This window comes from Bombina bombina, chromosome 2 (assembly GCF_027579735.1).
Source record: "Bombina bombina isolate aBomBom1 chromosome 2, aBomBom1.pri, whole genome shotgun sequence".
Lineage (NCBI taxonomy): Eukaryota > Metazoa > Chordata > Amphibia > Anura > Bombinatoridae > Bombina > Bombina bombina.
The window spans coordinates 1169570572-1169588714 of record NC_069500.1 but is presented as its reverse complement, the minus strand read 5'-3'; positions in this window follow the sequence as shown (position 1 = coordinate 1169588714).

Below are 18143 nucleotides of genomic sequence, written 5' to 3'. Positions count from 1 at the left end.
ACGTGCAGGGTACATCCTCAAAAAAAAGGCAGTTAGACGCCTGAGGACGTATCCTGCACGTCCTCGGTGTGGAAAGCAGCTGGAAACGATCCTGCTCGCTTCCAGCTGCTTTCCGGTTATTGCAGTGATGCCTCGATATGGAGGCATCCTGCAATACCTTTATAAGGCCATCCGGTGCAGAGAGAGCCACTCTGTGGCCCTCTCTGCACCGGAGATCGGTGGCTTACTGCGTTGGTGGGTGGGAGCCGGACCGGGAGGCGGCCATCGATGGCCCTCGTGATGTGAAGGGGGGCGGGATCGTTGGCGGGGATGGCCGGGGGCGTGCACGGACGTGCGCGCGTGCACAGGAGGGCGGGTGCGGGCGCGTGCACAGGGAGGGAGCGGGTGGGAACCGCTACACTACAGAAAATGCTTTAATAAAAAATGTTAAAAAAATGTCTAAGAAGTAAAAAAAAAACGATCAGCAAGGTGGTGGGGGTTTGTCTGTGTGGGGGGGAAGCTACACTACAGAAAAAAAACAAACAAAAAAAAAGCACTTTTTTTGCATACTGGGTACTGGCAGACAGCTGCCAGTACCCAAGATGGCCCCCAATAAGGCAGAGGGGAGGGTTAGAGAGCGGTTTTGAGGGGGATCAGGGAGGTTGGGGGCTAAGGGGGGGATCCTACACAGTAGCATATGTAAACATGCTAAAAAAATTTTTTTTTTTTTAAACTTTTATTTTAGTACTGGCAGACTTTCTGCCAATACTTAGATGGCGGGGACAATTGTGGGGTGGGGGAGGGAAGGGAGCTGTTTGGGAGGGATCAGGGGGTGGGATGTTCAGGGGGTGGGGAATGTGTGAGGTGGGTAGGCTGATCTCTACACTAAAGCTAAAATTAACCCTGCAAGCTCCCTACAAACTCCGTAATTAACCCCTTCACTGCTAGCCATGATACACGTGTGAGGGCGCATGCAGGATTTAGCGGCCTTCTAATTACCAGAAAGCAACGCCAAAGTCATATATGTCTGCTATTTCTAAAAAAATGGGATCCAAGACAAGCATTTACAACCATTTGTGCCATATTGCACAAGCTGTTTTGGAAATTATTTCAGTGAGAAACCTAAAATTGTGAAAAATGAAACTTTTTTTTTTTAATTTGATCGCATTTGGCGGTAAAATGGTGGCATTATATATACCAAAAATGGGCCCAGATCAATTCTTTGGGGTTGTCTACTACACTACACTAAAGCTAAAATTAACCATACAAGCTCTCTACAAAGCTCCAAATTAACCCCATGCACTGCTGGGCATATACACGTGTGGTGCGCAGCGGCATTTAGCGGACTTCTAATTACCAAAAAGCAACGCTAAAGCCATATATGTTAGCTATTTCTGAACAAAGTGGATCCCAGAGAAGGATTTACAACCATTATGTGCCATAATTTGCACAAGCTGTTTGTAAATGATTTCAGTGAGAAACCTAAAATTGTGAAAAATGTAAAGTTTTTTTTAATTTGATCGCATTTGGCGGTGAAATGGTGGCATGAAATATACCAAAATGTGCCTAGATCAATACTTGGTGTTGTCTACTACAATACACTAAAGCTAAATTAACCACACAAGCTCCCTAAAAGCTCCCTAATTAACCCCTTAACTGCTGGCATAATACACTTGTGGTGCGCAGTGGCATTTAGCGGCCTTCTAATTACTAAAAATCAACGCCAAAGCCATATATGTCTGCTATTTCTGAACAAAGGGGATCCCAGAGAAGAATTTACAACCATTTATGCCATAATTGCACAAGTTGTTTGTAAATAATTTCAGTGAGAAACCGAAAGTTTGTGAAAAAATTTGTGAAAAAGTGAACGATTTTTTGTATTTGATTGCATTTGGCGGTGAAATGGTGGCATGAAATATACCAAAATGGGCCTAGATCAATACTTTGGGATGTCTACTAAACAAATATATACATGTCAAGGGATATTCAGAGATTCCTGAAAGATATCAGTGTTCTAATGTAACTAGCGCTAATTTTGGAAAAAAATTGTTTGGAAATAGCAAAGTGCTACTTGTATTTATGGCCCTATAACTTGCAAAAAAGCAAAGAAGATGTAAACATTGGGTATTTCTAAACTCAGGACAAAATTTAGAAACTATTTAGCATGGGTGTTTTTTGGTGGTTGTATATGTGTAACAGATTTTGGGGGTCAAAGTTAGAAAAAGTGTTTTTTTTTCCATTTTTCCTCATATTTTATAATTTTTTTTATAGTAAATTATAAGATATGATGAAAATAATGGTATCTTTAGAAAGTCCATTTAATGGCGTAGAAACACTGTATTATAATATGTGTGGTACCAGTAAAAGAGTAAGAGGAAAATTACATCTAATACACAAACACCACAAAAATGTAAAAATAGCCTTGGTCCCAAACGGACCAGAAAATGGAAAAAGTGATTGGGTCATTAAGGGGTTAAATAGCTCAGGATGCAGCGGATACTTTGTAGTCCTGGGCTGATGAGCAAATCATGGCGATCAACCACTTGTATCTAGCTCAGAAGTAATTGTTGATCCACAGCATGACTTTAATTTATGCATTTTGCCTATTTGTAGGGGTTAAACACATATGTCTGCAAATCAAAATGAAAAAATAAACTTTTCTTATGTATTACAGCATATTCTACTGCAGGTTATGTCTCTTTAATAGCTTAACTGAACTTATAAACAGTTTAATTAATTTTCTGTGCTATGTTTTTGAAGTCTAAGAAAAAGATGAATTATTGCCTGTTTTCATTATTTGTCAATAATCTGGAAGGGCAGTAAAATAGCTTCAGGGTTCCGCTACATTTCGGTGACATTTTGATATATAATTAGCAGTTTGTGATTGAAAACAAATGTAATGATATTGCAAAGTACCTCTACTCTTTTGGTTCTTGACATAATAAACAGCAAATTAATTTACAAACCTAATCATAATGTTACAATCAGTGCACAAATAATACACAAATCAATTAGGTGAACATTTCATTAAAATATCATGGATTTGAATACAGCTGCATGTTTTAACTGACAACTTCTGTTTGTCCCTGCTAATGCAAACTAGCAATAAAAGATTTAAATGAAATTGTAATACATTTTAAAAGCATACATTTCACTTATGAATATTCGGCTAGTTACGAGTTTTGCGGTATGAGTGAAAAAAGCATAGTTATGGCTCTTTTTTCACTACCGCTGGTATTACAAGTTTTGCAGTTATAAGTGGTACTGCACACTTTTTTGGCCATAACACTAAGTTACAACCCGCTGCTTTTAAAAAGGTCCTTTTTCAATGGGACGTCCACAGCGCCCGTATTATTGAGTTTGCCTGTCCTGCCAAAATTGAGTGGTACAGCCTATACCGTCCAGATCTATACCGTAAACTGAAAGTCAGTAGTTATGGCTGTTTATTTACTTAAGTGCTAAAAAGTACACTAACACCCATAAACTTACCTATTAACCCCCTAAACTTGAGGCCCTCCCACATCGCAAACACTAAAAATGAGAATTATAACCCCTAATCATGCCACTCCCGACATCGCCGCCACTAGAATAACACATATTAACCGCACTCCCACATCGTAAACACTACTTAAATATTATTAACCCCTAATCTGCTTTACCTAACATCGCCGCAACCTTCATTACTGTTATTAACCCCTAATCTGCTGTCCCCAAAAATCGCTTGCCACTATACTAAAGGTATATTAACCCCTAAAGCTAACCCTAAGTCTAAACCCTAACACCCCAAACTTTAATAGAAATTAAAATACATCTAAATAAATATTACTATCATTAACTAAATAATTCCTATTTAAAACGAAATACTTATCTATAAAATAAACCCTAAGCTAGCTACAATACAACTAATAGTTATATTGTATAATAGCTTAGGTTTTATTTTTATTTCACAGGCAAGTTTGTATTTATTTTAACTAGGTAGACTAGTTAGTAAATAGTTATTAACTATTTAATAACTACCTAGCTAAAATAAATACAAATTTACCTGTAAAATAAAACCTAACCTTTCTTACACTAACACCTAACCTTACACTACAATTAAATCAATTACATTAATTAAATACAATTAACTAAATTACAAAAAAAAAAAAAAAATAAAATTACAAAAAATAAAAAGAAATTATAAAATATTTAAACTAATTACACCAAATCTAATAGCCCTATCAAAATTAAAAAGCCCCCCCAAAATAAAAAAAACACTAGCCTACAATAAACTACCAATGGCCTTTAAACAGGCCTTTTGCGGGGCATTGCCCCAAAGAAATCAGCTCTTTTACCTGTAAAAAAAATACAAACAACCCCCCAACAGTAAAAACCCACCACCTACACAACCAACCTCCTAAATAAAATCCTATCTTAATAAAACCTAAGGTCCCATTTGCCCTGAAAAGGGCATTTGGATGGGCATTGCCCTTAAAAGGGCATTTAGCTCTTTTTCTGCCCAACCCTAATCTAAAAATAAAACCTACCAGACATCCATCCTCAATGAAGTGGCAGAAGTCCTCAACGAAGCCGGCAGAAGTCTTCATCCATAGCGGGGACAAAGTCTTCATCCAAGCCGGCAGAAGTCTTCATCCAGACAGCATCCTCTATCTCCATCCATCCTGCGCGGAGAAGCTCCATCTTCAAGATATCTGGCGCGGAGCATCCCCTTCTTTCCACGGCTAAGGGATGACATCCAAGATGGCGTCCCTTGAATTCCGATTGGCTGATAGAATTCTATCAGCCAATCAGAATTAAAGGTGAAAAAGTCTCATTGGCTGATGCATTCTATTGGCTGTTCCAATCAGCCAATATAATACGAGCTCAATCCTATTGGCTGATTGGACAGCCATAGGATTGAAGCTCAATCCAATTGGCTGATTTGCATCAACATATAAGATTTTTTTAACCTTTAATTTCCGATTGGCTGATAGAATTCTATCAACCAATCGGAAATCAAAGGGACGCCATCTTGGATGACGTCCCTTAAAGGAACCTTCATTCTTCGTTAGCCATGGAAAGAAGAGGATGCTTTGCGCCGGTTGTCTTGAAGATGGATCCGCTCCGCGTCAGATGGATGAAGATAGAAGATGGCATCTGGGTGAAGACTTCTGCTGGTTTGGATGAAGACTTTGTCCCGCTTGGATGAAGACTTCTGCCGGCTTCGCTGAGGACTTCTGCCACTTCGTTGAAGATGGATGTCCAGTCTTCAAAAACGGTAAGTGGATTTTCGGGGGTTAGTGTTAGGTTTTTTTAAGGGTTTTTAAGGGTTTATTGGGTGGGTTTTATTTTTAGATTAGGGTTTGGGCAGAAAAAGAGCTAAATGTCCTTTTAAGGGCAATGCCCATCCAATTGCCCTTTTTCAGGGCAATGGGGAGCTAAGTTTTTTTTAGATAGGATTTTATTTGGGGGGTTAGTTGTGTGGGTGGTGGGGGGTCATTTGTATTTTTTTTTACAAGTAAAAGAGCTGATATCTTTGGGGCAATGCCCCGCAAAAAGGCCCTTTTTAAGGGCCATTGGTAGTTTATTGTAGGCTAGGTTTTTTATTTGGGGGTGGGGCTTTTTTATTTTGATAGGGCTATTAGATTGGGTGTAATTAGTTTAAATATTTGATAATTTCTTTTTATTTTGTGTAATTTAGTTAATTGTATTTAATTAATGTAATTGATTTAATTGTAGTGTAAGGTTAGGTGTTAGTGTAGAGACAGGTTAGGTTTTTTTTTACAGGGTAAATTTGTATTTATTTTAGCTAGGTAGTTATTAAATAGTTAAAAACTAATTACTAACTAGTCTACCTAGTTAAAATAAATAGAAACTTAGCTGTGAAATAAAAATAAAACCTAAGATAGCTACAATGTAACTATTAGTTATATTGTAGCTAGCTTAGGGTTTATTTTATAGGTAAGTATCTAGTTTTAAATAGGAATTATTTAGTTAATGATAGGAATTTTTAATTAGATTTATTTAATTTATATTAAACTTAGGGGTGTTAGTGTTAGACTTAGGGTTAGGTTTAGGGATTAATAACTTTAGTATAGTGGCGACGACGTTGGGGGCGGCAGATTAGCGGTCAGTAAGTGTAATGTAGGTGGCAGCGATGTTAGGGGCGGCAGATTAGGGGTTAATAAGTGTAGGTAGGTGGCTGTGACATTGGGGGCAGCAGATTAGGGGTCAATAAGTGTAGGTAGGTGGAGGCGGTGTCGGGGCGGCAGATTAGGGGTTAATAAGTGTAATGTAGGTGTCGGCGATGTTGGGGGCAGCAGATTAGGGGTGTTTAGACTCAGGGTTTATGTTAGGGTGTTAGGTGTAAACATAACTTTTCTTTTCCCATAAAAATCAATGGGGCTGCTTTACGGAGCTTAACGCTGCTTTATTGCAGGTGTTAGGCTTTTTTTTAGCCGCTCTCCCCATTGATGTCTATGGGGAAATCGTGCACAAGCACATAAAACCAGCTCAAACAGCGCTGGTATTTGAGTGCGGTATGGAGCTCAATTTTGCTCAACGCTGAAATATTGCCTGCTGATGCCGGGTTTATGAAAACCTTTATATATATACAAAATCAAAAGCTGAATCCGCCCTCCTGGGTTAACCACCTGAGCTTGCACTCCAAATATACACCAAGCAGTAAACAGTGAAGTCTCAGGATTTTTTCAAACGTGCAAGTTTAAATTTTAACGTTTCGGGGATGTTTCTCCCCTTCTCAAAACAGTTAAAATTAAACTTGCACGTTTGAAAAAATCCTGAGACTTCACTGTTTACTGCTTGGTATATATATATTTGAAGTTGTTTGTGTGTGTATATATATATATATATATATATATATATATAGTATATATATTGCAAGTAGAGGTAGTAGCACTCCTGTAAACATACAAGGGCACACGTTGCCCCTTGTCAGGGGTGCCAGGAATCAGACTGAGACAAGAAGTGCAAAAATAATCACACCTTTATTAATAACAAAAAAAAATAAAAAGTCCACAAGTCAAATAACAAGCAGGAGTCAAAGCCGGAGCTGGTAGTCAGACAAGCCGAGTCAGGAGCCAAAGCAAGTAGTCAGAGGGAGCCGAGTCAGGAACCAGGGAGGGAGGTCAGACAGCCAGGTAATACACAGGAACTAACAAACAGGTCTGAGACAATACAAAGGCAAAAGCATAATGAACAGAGGCCCTTTAAATAATAAATAGGTCCTTTAAATAATAAATTCGATGACATCACAATTCTGAGACTGCAACCTGTCTCACAATGATGATGCACAACAGTCTGGCCATAAGAGGGCGTGCAAGAAATGAGCAGCATCACACACTCTGCACCAGATTCAACAAGCAAAATGGTTGCCAGCAGCACATGGCAAACAAAGCAGGGAAAAAACCCTGAGAGCCCTGGGTGCACTCCACGGTAAATACAAAGCATTTGAAGGAGTCACTCACAAGGTCTTGTATCCAAATATCAATGTCTTTAATTGATGTTTCGGGGGTCTCCCCCATTTTTAAAATAAGCATAACAAATAACACAAATTTACCCTCTTTATATATATCCCCACACACATCTATCACCGATACACAGCGTTCTCGTCCGCAACCCAGAAGTGGCACGGCGTCATGTGACCCTGATGTCACGCACATCACCATGGCAACCGGATGCTAAGTCGCGAGTGCCGTGTGTGTATTAAAACAAAGTATCCATGCATAATGGTACAGCCAGTTATTACAGAGTCATAATGAACAGAATATATATGCAGAAGTGCATCACTAATCTGGCGAATGTTAATACAACATGTATTAGTTAGATGAGCAAAGTGACTAGTGATATAGATAATTATTACAAGAGTTGTACTGAACGGCGTGACGTCAGGGTCACGTGACGCTGTGCCACCTTCCGAATTTGGCATCCGAGAATGCCGTGTATTGGTGATAGATGTGTGTGTGGGGATATAAAGAGGGTAAGTTTGTGTTATTTGTTATGCTTATTTTGAGAACGGGGGAGGCCCCGAAACGTCCCAAAGAACATTTAAGAATGGATTTTACCTTTTAGAGCCTCCCTCTTGCTCTTTAAGTCATTCAAACCAAGCAAAAGCTGCACTCTCCAAGTCAAATACGTGGAAACAAAATGTATTTAATATTTTTTTCACTTCTTTGACTTGGAACGTGCAGCTTGTGCTTGGTTTCAATAAAGGTTAATAGTAATGATAATTGTGGTAGAAAATTTGTCAATGCAACCCTTTGAGCACCATGTAGGGTGGAAACAAATCTTGCACCATATATTGCAACCCCTTTTTCTTGGCTTGTCTGCTATAGATGAGGTATATCCAAAAGCAGTACTTGAGAGCTACAAAAGACAAGGGTTTAAGCATAATATTGCTGAAGCCAGATGTGAAGTTTTGATTGAGTTTAACATAATACAATATTGGCTTTTCAACAGCTTCTCAGTTTAGACAATCCTTGTCTAGATGAGAAGGTTTTACATAAAAGGCATAATTATGTACAGATGCTTCATATCATATGTATAAATTCAAAATATCTGATGCAATCATTAAAATTAAGCTTTCCATGTTTATATATAAGCCCAAAGATTAATATACAACTGTAGTTAGATGACTAGCGTGTGAAAGCTAAAACAAGTTAACTATTGAGCAAAGCATTAAAAAATATGTTAAATGTGTGTTCCCTTTGCAATATTCCTTTGTATATAAAATTGTGACTAATAAACTAAGAGTGAAGAATTTAGTTGTATAAAAAAGATTATTATTTAAATTACACATTGGGCATATGCTAGGCACAGATGCAGTGCCATTAATGCTTGCACTACTGATAAACATCAAAAAAACTAATTTGCAATTAGATCCAGATTGTGAAATTGTAAAAAAAAAGTTCATTTCCCACCACAGTTGGATTTACTAAAGTAGAGAAGAGGGGTCTATTGACTCTTTTGACTTTTATTTTTGTTATTCATTTGAGCATAGTTTATTGGGTGTGCTTTTTTATATCTAAAATGATATGTTGTTAATTTAATTATAATGCATTTTAAAATTACTTGTGTGACAATAAAATAGAAAATATGAAACTACAGAGATCACAGTTCTATAATTTTTATATTAACCCTCTACATAGTGAGTGTGAGTGTTAACAGCAGAATTTCTTCAGTAAAATTAAATTAGATGTAACACACTAATATGTAAAATAAAAGACCACAAACAGACAACATTACTTTTAATATTAGTGACTGAAAAGTGAATATACTTTGCACTGGGTTCCCACAGTCTACCTGAGAGAATATTCCATCCAGGGAACCAAATTGCACACAAAATTACAGTGCAATAAACAGTAGCTTTCCCTGGGACTAAATACACACAAATAGTCATATACCATGTCACTTTAATACTGACATAAAACCTTCTTTTCATTATTAAACCTTTGCTTCATCAGTAACAGTAAACTCAAAATTAAACTTAAATGTATTGTACAGATCATGGCATTTAAAATGATGTTCCAATTTACTTGTGTTATCAATTTTGTTTAGTTCTCTTGGTATCCTTTGTTAAACAGTAAGTCTAGGTGAGCTCAGGCAGTAGTATCGGCAACATAATTTATAGCAATATTATAGATAGTAGCAACCACTAATTCTATAGAGTGCTAAAAATATGTGCACATTTTTAAGTTCCTATTATCCTACCTAGGCTTACTCTTTAACAAAGGATACCAAGAGATAATAATAATAGAAGTAAATTGAAAATTTGCTTAAAACTGTATGATCTCTCTAGATCATGGACATTTAATTTTGACTTTACTGCCCCTTGTAGTCTAAATATAATGTAACTCCTTTATTTCCATTGAATTTTAATGTTTTTTGTTATGCCAACTAGCAGTTCTTTACTTTAGGTCTCAAAAAGCAGTAGATTTTAAATAGGTATTTTGGATTGAAAATGAGTATAACACTTATCTCATCACTGGTAATATGAACACAATGAGCATGCAATCCATTAAAAGTAAAAGGCATTCTCAAACGACAAGACAAGGTTAAAGAGACAATATAGTCAAAAGTAAACTTTCATGATTCAGATAGAGCATGCAATTTTAAACAACATTCCAATTTTCTTTTATCATCACATTTTCTTTGTTCTTTTGGTATTCTTTGTTGAAATATAAACCTAAGTAAGCTCATATGCTAATTCCTCAGCCCTTGAAGGCCGCCTGTTATCTCAGTGCATTTTGACAGTTTTCCACAGCTAGCTAGCGCTAGTTCGCGTGTGCCATATAGATTAAATTGTGCTCACTACTGTGGAGTTATTTATGAGTGAGCGCTGGTTGGCTAAAATGCAAGTCTATCCAAAGAACTGAGATAAGAGGGCAGTTTGCCGAGGCTTGCAGAGGTCTGCAGTGTCTGAATTTTCAGGAACCTCATGAGAACCCTACGTGTCTGCAATGCCTTCTGATATAGTAGAATGAAAAAAATTGCGTTTTTGCTTACTTGGCAGAGGCATAGCCACTAAAACCTCAGTTATAGTTGAGCAAACAACATCTTTAAATCCTGGAGAACCTCCCTGTGAAGTATACAAGGGACACAAAAAATACCCTTAGTGATAAAAATAGGGGTACCCTAACAAGAGTGCATTGCATAAACCACACAGGTACTGCATAGTTGAACAGGCAGGCAGACTGGAACAATTTTGCAAAAAACACACATAGTGTGTGAAAATATATGCACCTAGATTACGAGTCTTGCGTTAGCCTTAAAAAGCAGCGTTGAGAGGTCCCAAGGCTGCTTTTTAACGCCCGCTGGCATTACGAGTTTGGCAGGTACAGGTGTACTGCTCACTTTTATTCCGTGACTCGAGCTTACCGCAAATCCCCTTACATCAATTGCGTATCCTATCTTTTTAAAGGGATTTTGCTAATGCCGGGATTACGAGTCTTGGAGAAAGTGAGCGGTACACCCTCTCCTGTCAAGACTCCTACCGCTTTTAAAACTCAGTAGTTAAGAGTTTTATGGGCTAACGCCGTAACATAAAACTCTTAACTAAAGTGCTAAAAAGTACACTAACACCCATAAACTACCTATTAACCCCTAAACCGAGCCCCCACATCGCAAACATTTAAATAACGTTTTTAACCGCTAATCTGCCGACCGGCATCGCAGCCACTTTAATAAATATATTAACCCCTAAACCACCGCACTCCCGCTTTGCAAACACTAGTTAAATATTATTAACCCCTAATCTGCCGTCCCTAACATCGCTGACACCTACCTACATTTATTAACCCCTAATCTGCCGCCCCCAACGTCGCCGCTACTATATTAAATTTATTAACCCCCTAAACCTAAGTCTAACCCTAAGTCTAACCCCCCTAACCTAAAAATAATTTAAATAAATGAAATAAAATTACTACAATTAAATAAATTATTCCTATTTAAAACTAAATACTTACCTATAAAATAAACCCTAAGATAGCTACAATATAACTAATAGTTACATTGTATTTAGTTTAGGGTTTATTTTTATTTTACAGGCAAGTTTGTATTTATTTTAACTAGGTACAATAGTTATTAAATAGTTATTAACTATTTAATAACTACCTAGTTAAAATAAAGACAAAAGTACCTGTAAAATAAATCCTAACCTAAATTACAATTACACCTAACACTACACTATAATTAAATTAATTACCTAAATTACCTACAATTAACTACAACAAAATAAAATAAATTAAAGTACGGAACCCCCCCCCCCCCACTAAATTACAGAAAAAATAAAATAATTACAAGAATTTTAAACTAATTACACCTAATCTAATCCCCCTCATAAAATAAAAAATCCCCCCAAAATAAAAAAAAATCCCTACCCTATACTAAATTACAAATAGCCCTTAAAAGGGCCTTTTGCGGGGCATTGCCTCAAAGTAATCAGCTCTTTTACCTGTAAAAAAAAGACAATACCCCCCAACATTAAAACCCACCACCCACACACCCAACCCTACTCTAAAACCCACCCAATCCCCCCCTTAATAAAACTAACAATAACCCCTTGAAGATCACCCTACCGTGAGACGTCTTCACCCAGCCGGACACAAGTGGTCCTCCAGAGGGCCAGAAGTCTTCATCCGATCCGGGCAAAAGAGGACCTCCAGAAGGGGCAGAAGTCTTCATCCAGACGGCATCTTCTATCTTCATCCATCCAGAAGGGAGCGGGTCCATCTTGAAGCCAGCTGACCCGGAGCATCCATCCAGACCGACGACTACACGACGAATGACGGTTCCTTTAAATGACGTTATCCAAGATGGCGTCCCTTGAATTCTGATTGGCTGATAGAATTCTATCAGCCAATCGGAATTAAGGTAGGAAAAATCCTATTGGCTGATGCAATCAGCCAATAGGATTGAGCTTGCATTCTATTGGCTGTTACAATCAGCCAATAGAATGCAAGCTCAATCTTATTGGCTGATTGGATCAGCCAATAGGATTTTTCCTACCTTAATTCCGATTGGCTGATAGAATTCTATCAGCCAATCAGAATTCAAGGGACGCCATCTTGGATAACGTCATTTAAAGGAACCGTCATTCATCGTGAAGTCGTTGGTCTGGATGGATGCTCTGCGTCGGCTGGCTTCAAGATGGACCCGCTTCGCTCCGGATGGATGAAGATAGAAGATGCCACCTGGATGAAGACTTCTGCCCGTCTGGAGGTCCTCTTCTGCCAAGATCGGATGAAGACTTCTGCCCCTCTGGAGGACCACTTGTGCCCGGCTGGGTGAAGACGTCTCACAGTAGGGTGATCTTCAAGGGGTTAGTGTTAGGTTTTATTAAGGGGGGAATGGGTGGGTTTTAGAGTAGGGTTGGGTGTGTGGGTGGTGGGTTTTAATGTTGGGGGGGTATTGTCTTTTTTTTTACAGGTAAAAGAGCTGATTACTTTGGGGCAATGCCCCGCAAAAGGACCTTTTAAAGGCTATTTGTGATTTAGTATAGGGTAGGGATTTTTTTTATTTTGGGGGGCTTTTTTATATTATTAGGGGGATTAGATTAGGTGTACTTAGTTTAAAATTCTTGTAATTATTTAATTTTTTTCTGTAATTTAGTGTTTGTTTGTTTTTCGTACTTTATTTTATTTTATTTAATTGTAGGTAATTTAGGTAATTAATTTAATTATAGTGTAGTGTTAGGTGTAATTGTAATTTATGTTAGGATTTATTTTACAGGTACTTTTGTCTTTATTTTAACTAGGTAGTTATTAAATAGTTAATAACTATTTAATAACTATTGTACCTAGTTAAAATAAATGCAAACTTGCCTGTAAAATAAAAATAAACCCTAAGCTAGCTACAATGTAACTATTAGTTATATTGTAGCTAGCTTAGGGTTTATGTTCTAGGTAAATATTTAGTTTTAAATAGGAATTATTTAGTTAATGATAGTAATTTTATTTAGATTTATTTAAATTCTATTTAAGTTAGGGGGTGTTAGGGTAGGGTTAGACTTAGGTTTAGGGGTTAATAACTTTATTATAGTGGCGGCGACGTTGGGGGCGGCAGATTAGGGGTTAATAAATATAATGTAGGTGGGTGGCGATGTTGGGAGCGGCAGATTAGGGGTTAATAAATATAATGTAGGTGGCGGCGATGTTGGGGGGGCGGCAGATTAGGGGTTCATAAGTATAATGTAGGTGGCGGCGGTGTCCGGAGAGGCAGATTCGGGGTTAATAATATAATTTAGGTGTCGGCAATGTCGGGGGTGGCAGATTAGAGGTTAATAAGTGTAAGATTAGGGGTGTTTAAACTCGGGGTTCATGTTAGGGGTGTTAGGTGTAGACATAAAAATTATTTCCCCATAGGAATCAATGGGGCTGCGTTAAGAGCTGAACTCTGCTTTTTTGCAGGTGTTAGGTTTTTTTTCAGCCGGCTCTCCCCCATAGATTCCTATGGGGAAATCGTGCACAAGCACGTTTAGCTAGCCTACCGCTACCGTAAGCAGCACTGGTATTGAGGTGAGATGTGGAGCTAAATTCTGCTCTACGCTCACCTTTTTGCGGCTAACGCCGGGTTTAAAAAAAAACTGTAATACTAGCGTTAATTTAGGTGAGCGGTGATTTGAAACTAAGCGTTAGCACCGCACCCCTGGTACCGCAAAAACTCGTAATCTCTGTGAATGTCTGTTGATCCCCCCTCTAAAATGTCTGAGAAAGTTGCTGAGAGATTATTTGACTCTATTACAAACTGAAATAGTAACACACGAAGGAACAAACAAATTTACAGCTTTTAACACAAAACTGTTGAAATGTTAAAAAGTTTGGAAAATAGAAACAGAAGTTAGTGTAAATTCCCTGTCAGCTGAGCCATAGCAATTTAACCACAAACTAACTAATATATATATATATATATATATATATATATATACTGTACATATATATGAATGTGCACTGAAGAAAGACCCCCAAACTCTTGATGTCCAGGGTACCCACCCCTATTGACAAGAAAAATTCACTACATACAGCAAAGCAGAGTTGTAGAGACCCTGAGAACGACTGCTGTAGCACAGGAATAAAGCACACACAACTAACAGGCAGGAAACAAATGAACTGTTCTACTGCCTGCACAGCCGCAACCGCCGCACCACTAAACAACTAGCCCATATGAGGAGCATGCTGAAACAATAATCTTCTGTAGCAGGCTGATTATTCTAAACATTAATAAAAAAACTCTGAGCTTTGTAGCACGCTCTGATTGCATTAATAGAGCACACTAGGCACCGCTGTGTAACTTGTTTGTCCCCTGGCTATCCAAAACATTAAAAAAAGGCTATTTGAATGATCTGCACTTACATGAATAGCACCCATTCCACTGAGCTTGCCAGCTGAAGAGAAAAGCTACATTAAAGGGACATGAAACCCAAAAAAATGATTTCATGATTTAGGTAGAGCATATAATTTTAAACAACTTTCCAGTTTACTTCTATTATCAAATGTGCTTCATTATTTTGGTATCATTTGTTGAAGGAGCAGCAATGCACTACTGGTTTCTAACTGAAACCATGGATGAGCCAATGACAATCTGTATATATATGCAGCCACCAATCAGCCACTAGAACCTAGGTTATTTGCTGTTCCTGAGCTTTCCTAGATAAACCTTTCAACAAAGGATAACAAATGAAAAAAACAAATAATAGAAGTAAATTGGAAAATTGTTTAAAATGATGTCTTATTATGACTTTACTGTCCCTTTAAGTAGAGAGCACATCCAAAGCTGTGCAAGGAATAGCAGATGATTTTAGAGAGGAGTACAACGATGAGCAAAAAAGAGGATGCTAAGGGACAGGACCCTGTGACACTTGTGACAGGCTTGTGACTAAAATTCCCTAGGGAAATATTGTGTCACTACCCAGTACTACATACACTACTCTATCCAAAGTTTGCTGTTTGAGGGGGTTAACTGGTCTCACATAAGTCTGAGAGCCCCTTTCAACATGTTGGAGTACCTTGTTTCTTCACCTACTCTTGAGAAAGGCCCAGCTTTGGAACTGAAACACATTGATGTACATGCTATAAGTAGTCACTGCTCGAGTTTACATATAGGTGCAATTTTCAAAGCATATTTTCATTCATAAGACACTGAAGAATACTATACCAGAGTGGAATTAACAGCTACATTTACTCCCTTTAACCCCTTATAATCCCGGGCAAGCTCCATATATTTGAGGGGCCCTCATCTTCAAGGATCCTAAGGAAACTGGGCTATCCAAGAGGTGCGGGAGGACATCTGACCGAGGAGTCAATAAGGAGTGAACACCTACTAACACAAGTGCTGTTTAAATACCTCATATTGTGAGGTAAAACCAAGTGAGTGTGGATATTTCACTTTCTTTATGTGTACACATATACAGAACGTATTACACTAGGAGTGCCTCTGTGCGCCTGTCTACTTCTATACTTTTTCAGACACTCAGGTGGGACCTCTCTCTATGGGGGATTGCTCTTTAATAGACGGGCTGCCAGGCTTTGTGGCACACAGGAACCAGTACTGCGGACTATACGAACAATTATAGCTCCATAGACTATCCAGTTTTAATTTGTGTGGGACTATTAAACACCTAACCAGTTCTTGTCTTCTAAACATATTCTTGTAAACGGGTGGGAATATAGATATGAAATAAGACCAATAGACCCTCCATATCCTCCTAGCGCTGAATAATTTCATTATATATATATATATATATATAAATATAAATATATATATATATATATATATATACGGTATCTGTACATATGTATTTGTGTATTTATAGTTGTATATATGTATTTACAAATATATATACTCATATAAACACATACATACATATGTATACATATATAGACATATTTATTTAATTAAGAATATGGAAACATGAAAAGCACATTTATGCAATAATAAGTTTTAATAAACTGTTATAGTGTGTATTTAATGTAAATATTTCACATTCCAATGTTCTTCACATAGGGGAATATGTTCTGTGTATTTTTAAATATAGAATCTTATTCTATATTTAAGAAGAATATATATATATATATATATATATATATATATACAGTATATATCTATCTATATATATATATATATATATATATATATATATATATATATTGTTTTATATATGTTTTATGTATACCTATATAAAATCATGTAGATGATAGATAGATAGATAGATAGATAGATGATAGATATTGATATATATTGTACCAAAATACCATCATATATATGTATAAATATGTATTTATGAATAAATAAAACATATTCGGCCATGTGAAGAACATTGGAATGTGAAATATTCATATTTATACGTTGGGTTAGCACACTTGAGAATATGCAATCACGTTTCCATGCTAGAAGGTTTTTTTTCTACTTTTTTTGCTCTATTGACTTCTATGGGGAAATAAAGTATCGTGCACTCAATATTTAAAGTTTGGCTTTTTATGCACGTTGGATTAGCACGTAATTGAAAACAGTTTACTTTCAACTCATAATACGAGTGCAAACCGTTGACTGCAAAAAGCTTACTTTTAGCCCAGTTAAGGCTTTAGCAAAAGAGTTAAATAGCACTCCACTTGTAATCTAGCCCTTAATATTGTACTCTTGTACTCTTTATGTAGTTAATATTTTTGATGTATCTGATAGTTTCATGTCTTTACTTCCACTGTGCATTAAAGTAGAAATGGAATTTACGGATTTGCAGAATTGTATTGAATGTATAAAGCAATGTGAATGATGGTGATTTGTATAAATTATTGTGTCTAAACTGTATCAAATTGTAAAATAAAGTTGTTGTTAAATTTCCTATGTGAAAAAAGTAGAAAAAAAAAAAACTGTGAGAGACTAAAGACACAATGATCTGAAGCTTTTCAATATGTCGAGATTATTTAAGACGTCTTTTAAGTACTGAGAGGTCCTCAAAAATATTTAGGAATTTTAGGAATGCAGATTTCAGCTTGAGAGCTGTTTATCTCACTATGCAGGGTTCTGAATTTCAATAAAAGACACATTACAATATTATGCTAAAAAAACTTTTAGTTTTTGCATGACTGCTCTACATGCCATGATTTTTTGGCCTTAAGAAAGACAATGATGTTGACTTGTCTAAGAGTTCTAGAATGGTTAATGTCCCAGCTACCCAACTTCAGTTAGATTTCATAATATTGTTTATTGAACCCTCAGAAGCAATGTTTTGTTCTTGCTTTGTTTATGTTCAAATACTAATTGTGCAAACGCTCTGAAATGGAATATGCCAAGGCTTTTAAATCAGTGTGAAGTACTTTTCTACTTTAAAAAGACAGTGTTCCTATGTTGAATACAGGACAGACTATCAAAGAGGGGAGTATTTTTGTCACTACAACACATATATATGTGTGTGTAAGTAAACATTTTCCTCTGACTGTAGGATGATGTCATGAGTTATGCAACTAAGGGCTAGATAACGAGTTGAGAGCTGTTTAGCACTCTCACTCGTTAACTTTGCTAGAGGAAGGCTTTTTGTGTGCGTTGGGTTGCACTTATGTAACAAGTTGAAAGTAAAAGTTAGAAGGAGAGCAAAAACCTGACACATAAATATTTTCACATAGACTTCACATACACGCGCGCTAACCGGAATGTGTTTATTCAAGTGCACTAAA